The sequence below is a fragment of the Styela clava genome, chromosome 15, assembly GCF_964204865.1.
Source record: "Styela clava chromosome 15, kaStyClav1.hap1.2, whole genome shotgun sequence".
Classification (NCBI taxonomy): domain Eukaryota; kingdom Metazoa; phylum Chordata; class Ascidiacea; order Stolidobranchia; family Styelidae; genus Styela; species Styela clava.
In genome coordinates this window covers 1,783,748-1,792,940 of record NC_135264.1, presented here as the reverse complement: position 1 = coordinate 1,792,940, position 9,193 = coordinate 1,783,748, and the positions used below count along the sequence as shown (strand labels likewise).

The 9,193-nt window shown below is 33.3% G+C and overlaps 1 long non-coding RNA gene across 1 annotated transcript; it reads left to right on the top strand.

Moving 5' to 3' along the window:
* Window positions 1-4,349: 4,349 nt before the first annotated feature.
* Window positions 4,350-8,314, top strand: LOC120333653 (uncharacterized). Its single transcript, XR_013468878.1, has 3 exons — window positions 4,350-4,479; window positions 4,557-4,613; window positions 5,607-8,314. It is a non-coding gene; the product is annotated as an uncharacterized LOC120333653 (long non-coding RNA).
* Window positions 8,315-9,193: the final 879 nt, after the last annotated feature.

Sequence of the window (9,193 nt, the reverse complement as noted above, 5' to 3'; positions counted from 1 at the left end):
GATTAAAAAATAAATATTTCGCCCACCACTAATCACAGCCAGGGTCGCAGCAAGGATTTTTCCAACGAGGGATTACGGTGAAATTGAAACAGTGCACCAAAAGTGCAATTCATGATGACGTAACGTGTGTAATAAAAGGATGCGGTGTTCACAGCGAAGTTCCACAGTTACATGTAGCTCGCCTCTCTTTGCCTGACGGCCTCTGGTGAATATTTTGCATGTCCTATTTCAAACATCGAACATTAATTTGTAGTTAGCGGGTACCCGAATTTAAAAATAAAACATTGAAAATTGCAAAATTTAATTTTTAAAGAGAACGATAACTCACAGATGTCAGTAGCGTCATAATTGTATATATATAGCATGTAGCGCCGATGGAATGCATGAAATGTGGAACTATTACTTTGAATTCAATTCTAATCAAGTTAATTTTTATTGCCATTCAATGATTATTCACATGCGCTGTGAGTTGCGGTGAGCGGTGGTTTATTTAAAATTATTCGATTATTTTAACGAACATCGAATGGCACGAATCGAATAATTGAGTACAGTCATTTTAAACAATATTAATTCGAATGTCGGCCGCCGAAACGTTGGCATTACAATAATTTTTTTTTTTTTGACTTTACTAGAAGAGTGAAAACTTCGTAACAATACGGCGTTTTTTTATTCATAATTTTGTTATAATCGAAGCCCGCAGTAATTTTTTTGTCATCGCGGTCGTTTTGGTGGCTGACATCCCAATTAATGTTGGTAAATTGTATTATAGCACTTTTTTATTCACTAATATCAAATCTCACTAACGGCGGATGTTGTAGTTTGGTTTTTATATTTCGAGCAGAATTGTGAGTTCACATCGGCGAAGATGTTAAATACAATCATTAGTGCATTCACAACAAACAAAATTAGAAATTGAAAAATATGATAGGCGCAAAAAAGAAACAAAAATAATATTTCTCACATTTATCGTTTCTGCGTGTTAGCGATAGCCGTAGGTAAATTCTTACATGTAACTTGTTGTAAATTTATCTTTATTAATATAGGAATTATATATAGGAATTGATATGAAATTTTCCATTTTTACAGCTCCGAACAGTGACGATGCCAGGTAATGCAAAGTTTATATTTGGTTAGTATAATATCAGTGAATCCATTTTTATCTTTTATCAATATTAATGATTATCGTAAGTGACTTGTTGATATAAACCAGCATCGTAGCGGGTGTTTTTTCAAATGGAGGGTTTCACTGGAATTAAAGCAGTGCTCTGAAAATGACCCAATTCGTGACACTTCAGGTCGTCATTGTTTTATTTAACAAAAGTTTTGATTCAATTTAATGTGAAAACTGCATCCATATTCATTGTTCACTGAACTTTCCAGCAAACTCTGTGCTCTCAGGTCCAACTGTACTGCTAACGATGTCCATCATTTAAGCATTGCTCTCTCGTTTGATAAGGCAAATTTACTTTAATGTTTTTTTCGTTTGTTCTCATTCTCAATTTTATTCAAAATGACAATAACTTTACAATTCCAGTAAAATATCCTCTTTTTTTCATAGAAAATGTTACTTCGCAGTACCATCTTCTCTGGAAATAAGTAAGTACAATTTTTCTTCATTTCAAACTTCATATTATAATGGTTCAGAAAAAGAACTTTGATTTAACACAAAATTTTGAATTAATGTTTCCTATTCCTAGGATATTCAGGATCATTATTTAGTGCAGTGGTTCCCATCCTTTAGGACCCATGGCTTCATTTCGAAGTTTTCAGCACTCAAGGCTTCCCTGCTTCTCCTTTTTTTATAGTGTTATTTTGATTGGTAAATTCTAAATCCCATTATGTTCAACAAAGGGAAAATAAACTCCAACTGAAACCATATGTTGAGAACCACTTACTATTCAAACTGAATTCAGATTTTCAATATAAAGTGAAGTTTGATTTTGAAATTGCTGCTGCATTGGATTTGATGATAGATTAGTGTCTTACTACATTCCATACGTCTTAGTAAGCTAGAAATTTTGTTAACAATTTTAGATTTTATATTCTATTTGGCTAAAAATTAAATTGCCTTGTGCTTGAAATAAGATCTGCCAACTTTACAAATTAACTTTCACTTATTAACAAACTAAATTTTGGATATTTATACAATATTTTCAATTTCAGTTGTTCCGCCTACTAATATCATAGGCGGCCCCAGGCGAAGTAGTGGAATCAGAATGAGGCCGCTGAAGCCCGGCGAGTATAAGATACTCGGGTATGTTCTTAGGTTCTACAGTATTATACTTTAGTAAGGATATTTTTGACCATTAGGTGATAGATTTCAATTAATTATATATTTTTTTAATTCTATTGTCACAATGAAATAAATTCAGAGTAAACCATGATTTTTTGGAAATCATAGCCAGGGATGGCCATTTCCGAATACTAAACTATTCCGAATACATTCTAAAATAATGTTTTCGAATCTGGAATTCCGAATACATTCTAAAATCGAAAATAACACATTTTTGTTTTAGTTCATTAAAACCCAGTAAATTAGGAAATGAGTTTCAATAGAAATATCAGAATAGAGCCACAAACCAACAGTATATGTACACAAAGTAATTGATAGTTTATAGCTATCAATAAAAAATAATAGCAACTTGTGACACAGTCAGTTTATTAAAATTATTCACTTTGTACAAATGACCATATGAAAAGATAGCCAAGGAGTTGTCTGAAGCTTTCTATCGTTAGTACCATGATATTACGATAAGAGCCAAGTCTATTGACAAAAATACTACTTGTATTCAGATAATTGTGTATATTTTCTAAGGGTAATAAAATTTGTTGTCAATACAGGCAACAGCAATCGAAAATCCATTATGCCTTTAAAAATTCTAATAACCTCTGCCGGCCGCGCAGCCAGGATTTTCGGATTAGGAAATTACCATTGCCGCCTGTAACACTCACCGCGATTCCGGGCTCGTTAAAAGAGCCGTCTTTTCAGCATATAATGATCATTCTGTTACGTAAAATATTCAATCCATGACAACTACGAGATTCTAAAATATCTTTATATATTAATTTGATGTGTCCATTGTAACTCGCGGTTGCTTCTTCTTACGTTAAAAAAAAACATTACGATTCGGTCCACGGCGATCTGTGACCTAAAATTACGAGATAAACTGCCTGATGTATTTAATTTTAATACGTATTTTTGCAATCTTGCCAATTCGTTATCGCCGTTAAAAAAATCTCAAATAATGATAAATCCTGGTGAGTGTAGAGTATAATTCATTTCATACAATGAATATACATATAAAGTTTAGCAGTAAATTAAAAATACATATTCATCGCCGCGATTATGCCACCTGTTAAAAGAGACGACTTTTACAACAAATAATATAACAACGAATATATATTTTTCTGTTGTGCAAAGTGATATATTCGTGACCGATACGGGCATATTTAAAATGTCTTGCTTTATTAATTTAATTGTCTCGGCAAGTATTCAGATGTACTTGTTAACAGTGACTCCGCTCAATTGAAATGCTGCCACTCTGATTATTTTTAGATAAAACCGTTCGAAAAATCAATAAATATGCTGAATATACTTTAGATTAATTATCTTATATACATCCTCACAACCCGGGAAAAAGTCACGTTTCAAACCTTGTATCGTGTTAACACGAAAATATTCGACGGCAATTTAAAGTACTGGATAATCAGGAAAATCCCGCCCTCAATTCGTGACGATATGTTTCTAAACATAATGTGTGCCAGGCAAACGAAATTTTGCGACTTTCACTGCCTAGAAAAGCGTTTTTTAAATTTTCGCGGGCCTCAATAAAACTTATATTGTTTACAGTATTATTTTCAGTATTTTAAATTGCCGCTTTCCAATCAAAAAGTTGCGTTGTCTTTAGAAACTCGCCGCTGATGGGCGTATTTACCAGATTCACAATTCCGTGCGCGTACAAAAATAAAATAATTGTCGTCGTCATCGTGGAACAAATTTGCGGTAAATTTTCATTTTAGAGAAAATAACACAAACGTAAAGGCGTTTACGGGCCTAAATAACATGTTATGCTGATGAGTGATGAATACAATCATGCGCAAGTTTCTATCGAGAATGTTTTCATTCAACGGAAACGTCTTGAAAGCGGCGTCGAAAATGTGTGACGTCACACAAATATCCGATATTCTTATGAACGCTAATTCCGATATTCGAATGACGAGATATTCGAATACTTTATTCGAATTGGCCATCCCTGAATTCATAGCATGTATTCATATTAGTGGCTGTTTGCCAATGTTTGAAAACAATTCATTATTACTTCTTAGTATAGAAATAATCTCAACTGTCTTGATTAATAAAAATTCAATTCACTTGATTGAATATTATTTTTGAGCCTGTATTTCATTGTCCAATATTCTATTTCGACTGTGTTTTTTTTAGTGTGGGTGGAGAATTACTTGGAATCAGAAGAGGCCCCGGTAATTTATATTTTAATTTCTACTTTGTTTGTAGTATAATTGAGCAGTTGAAAACAATTTTTTATCTTTTTCTGCAGATGTAACAATGATCAATAAAAGCTTTCCGACCACTATATGCATCAAAACACAATAAGGTAAAGTTTTTGGAAGAACTGTACTTCCTTTTCTGCATTGTCTACCCAATTTATTACACATGCAGCTTGTAATTATCATATTTTGGTTCGGATGGCCTGTATGGTGAGGAGGATAAATAAAACACCAGCATTTCTAATGAACATCATAAAGCCATTCTGTGGTACTATTTAGAAAATAATTTTTTTTTATTGTGTTCAATTCTCCTAATTCCTGGTGTTTTCCCAATCATTGCTGTGATCTGTAGCCTGTTTGGAGAGGGTCTAATTTTAAGTATGCCTACAATACGTAATCCAATTAGAGTTTCGTAGCTCTTAAGTTTCTATATTGAAACTGTAGTACTGTAGTGATCACAATTCACCAGTTATATAGGTCAAGATGGTCTGCATAGCTATGATGAGTGGGTTTTTATCCAACTCTAAATGCTATAATAATCAATTTTTTACAGTTAATGTCTATATTATACCGTTAATTGTTTTTCTCGCAAAAAAAGATTTCAGCATCCCTGTAAATGCTAGTTTGATGAATAGCAACAATTTGAATATGTACCGGTCATAGTTATCAGATTTAGCTCAAAACTTGAATAGGCTTTCTAATAATAGTTTTAATTATGAAAATACTGCCACTTAATGACTTTGTAATCGATTATTCATTTACGATTGGTCAAATTGTGACCAGGAAGGGGATGTAAAAACGAACATCAATTTTTTTATAATTGCACACATTGCTTTGTTTAGTACTTGTTAAGTCTAATTTCATAAATAATATTTGCATTCGTTCTATTTTGAAGCATTTGCGCATTTACAATTATGGTATGATGTCATAGAATTGTCTGACTCTTCAACGAACGATATTTAAAAATTTGTCAGTCGAAAAATGATAATCTTTTTAACATGAAATATCAAAAAAATACCAAGATATCATGAAATTTGTCAACACCATATAATATTTTTAATGTCTTGTCTTTATTTTAGTCTATAATCTTCCATTGACAGGAAGAAATTGATCATCATTCTCAAGAAGTGGAAAAACATTGAAAATAGCCTGCTGCTTTTGCCACCGTAGTATTCTTTTTTATTTTTATTGGGGATAGATAAAGCACTTGCATGATATGAAAAAGACGACAACGTCTTTTAGCTGTCAAATTCAGGTACTGAAAGTGTTGATATATTTGGATATTTACAGTTAATGTCTACAGCAGCAATTCCCAAAGGGTGTGTTGCAAAAATGAACATAATTTTGTTGAATAATTCAGTTTATCTATACGCTGAACCAAACAAGTTGTGCAAAAATTATTTAAATTAATTAGTTATAATTAGTGCCTAACATTCTCCTAGATGTAAAAACACTCAAACTCAAGGTTTTTTTTTACAATTTTTTGGGCATTTGAGTTTGACATACTTTTTAGCCCCATCTCGCTGAATAGAACCGAGTCTGTAAGATATACTTATGAAAAATCATGACTGAATTTTGAAGGCTGATTGGCAATTTGAAAAGAAGTAATATTGAATATGAGATTGGTTCACTTGTCTTGCATTTATCCATCCAAGCTTGGATAAAGATTAAGTTGTGTTTATATGCTTTTTTATTAAGATACCAAATAAATTGTCGAAAGTATGAGAAAAACAAGTTGATTTATTTAAATCAATTTATTTGATTTATTTAAAAATATAACTTAAAATAATTGTTTGAACTTCAGTGAATATTTTAACATGGTATAATGTGTGCTGTAGACATTTGAAGTCTTGCGATTTACATTAGATTTGGCCTCTAAAATATTGTATTTGTCACCGTGCTCCTAAAACAAAAGTGATTGTGTTTTTCGTGTAGTGATGATTTTACTGTCATGGGTCTTGCTTGCAATTGAATGTATCCAACCGGAAATTAGCAAATTGAAAAAGGTCTAAATTTATTATCAGCCAGTTTGGAGGTTACAGTTATTCTATCGTTTATTGTATGCAAATTCCTGTTTCTACCCAAAAAAGCTTCTATTACTTGATTGCTCGATAGATTTATTTAAAAGATATTTTTAGTAATTCTGTACTGTAAATGTTTTATGACAGTGTCACCATGTCAAAGAAGTCTGTAGTTGAGCATCTTTGTCTTCTCACTGCTAGTTCATGGTAATGTTCTGGTTAATAACCTTTGTGTTGCAGGATGTAAAAGATATTGGTGTGTGTGTTGGTTTGGAATGATTCAGATTCAGAATGAATGAATTTTTCAGTTTGTTAGTTATTAGGTGACCATTGTATCTAGAAATGATACTTTTGTGTGTTTGTGTTGTTGAAACTAATTTTACTAATGGATAAATGGTAGAAGAAGATATTTCAATAAATTTTATTGAAGATCTTGAGATTTTTCTAGCGCAATACCGAATTTGAAAGATCGCAAAAATAATAATCAAAACTAAATACAATTAGGCATGTTTATCTCACATTTTTATGTCAACAGATGGTATTTTAGAGAACTAATCAAAACTAAATACAATTAGGCATGTTTATCTCAAATTTTTATGTCAACAGATGGTATTTTAGAGAAGTAATGTTCGTAACTGTTGTTCTTGGGGGAAGTTCTGGTAGTTCTTTTGCACACTGGTTGTATCACCCCAGTAGGGTCGATTCATTCTGCAATTAGTTTCTCTCTGTAGTTCATTTAGGAGCCACATTTTGTACAAATGGTAGTGTTGACATTGTTATGTGATGTAATCTTTAACAGCAGGAATGCTTTATTTATTATTATACATGTCAGTGGTATTCAACTTCCATTTTTTCCATGCTACAAGTAACAACAGGGGAATTCTTAGAACATCTATATTGTGATACACACACTCCATTTGTGAGAGCACCAACTAGCTCCCTTGTTCATACCTTTCAAATCTTCTTCAGATGACTCAGACTCAATAAATGCTTTGCAAGCAATATGGAGTGCTATTATAAGTTTTGCAACATATGCTCTAGTAGTCACTCGTTTTGAAAGAACAGAACGAATAATAGATGTTAGTTATATGTTTCTACCGATAACAAGTAGATTAGGGCTAAAACCTTACTATTGATAAGTTATTTTTTAGTGCTAACTTCCTAGTAAAGTGTTGTTTCTCAATCAGTTCCACCTTTCACTTTAATAATAGGAGGAAATTCAAAAATAGGTCTTTTATGACATAATCCATTGCTCTGTAAAAATATGCTGGAGTAGATGAATTTTTGTCGAATTGAGTTCTTCACATTGATCGGAAAGTACTCGGTTAGGTCCTCCAAATATTCTAATCCAGTGCTCCGTGAATTTCTCAACAACTGTGGATGTCTTTTTGTTAATAATAACAACTACGGTGTTGTATTGAGTAATTTCATCCACCATATGAAGGTGCCACCCCACACATGTACTTCTTCATGCTAAAGTCTTATTAAAATAATCCACAGCCAAAGATAAGTCAACCACAAGGGGAAGTGGACAAGACTTGAATTTCACTTTCAACTATAAGCTGACTATGTCCAAGACTCTATATTCTTTCCAGCACTGATCATCAATCAGTTTCGAGGTCAGAGACGCAATCAAAGGCAGATCACCTAACCAGATTCAATTTTTTTGTCAGCCGGTTCCATCACAAAAGTTAAATTTTTCACCCGGTTCTGTTATAAAAAGTCATTGACAGTAACCAGTAATGCTAACTGGTTCGCTGATCTCATAAAATTCAGTGGGGCGTATCTATAGAACCTGTGCGAACCGGCTGAATCCCACCACTGCACCTAACCTATGCCTTGGAACTGTTATGGCTGTGGAATCAATGAAGCAGTTCATTTGATCAGAAGAGAACTACATTGCAAAGCATTTTGCAGAACCTGAGAGAATTGTGGCATAACGAATCGCTTCGCAACAGTGTGTTGACAGAAGGATTCTGCAATGGAGTTAACAGCATCTGCCAATTACTCTGAACAGAAAACAACATAACAGAGATCTTAATCAATGTCACCATAACTGCCTATGATGGTCATTTTACGCGACAAATGCATTTCTACATATCCAGACAGTGTAACCAGTATATGTCTTGCAGGATTAGCCCTTTTTATATGTTCGGTCTACAACAATGTAATCTAACACAGTGTAAGAAACTGTGCGAACAGACAAAAACTTTCGACTGGCCTGTCACTTCCATGCCACCGTTTAATTCTTGATGAGTCAGCCAGTTCACGAACGAAACTGCATATTTGTCCCAAAAATATACCAGAGCATTAATACATGCATTGAACTCAAAATCATTCCCAATTCCAATGGATGTCAGACAATCACTATCATCAGGAAAATAATAAAATCATCATTCAAGGTAGGGCAGAACGACACTGTTCACTGCTGCATCAGACAGCGAATACAACGGACCCCTCACCCCGAACAACCAGTATTCTTACCTTCTTAGCCATCTGAAAAGAGTATGTATGATAAGCTAGACACCTAAAAGCACTTTATACATCACTAGTGCAGTTTCCTTATAGGGTAGGTAGTTGTTCCCATCATCCTATGAGGGAATGCACCAGTCTTGTTAAAAGGGCTTTTGGCTAAGGATCCTTAATAGGTTTTTAGTTTTTCACAT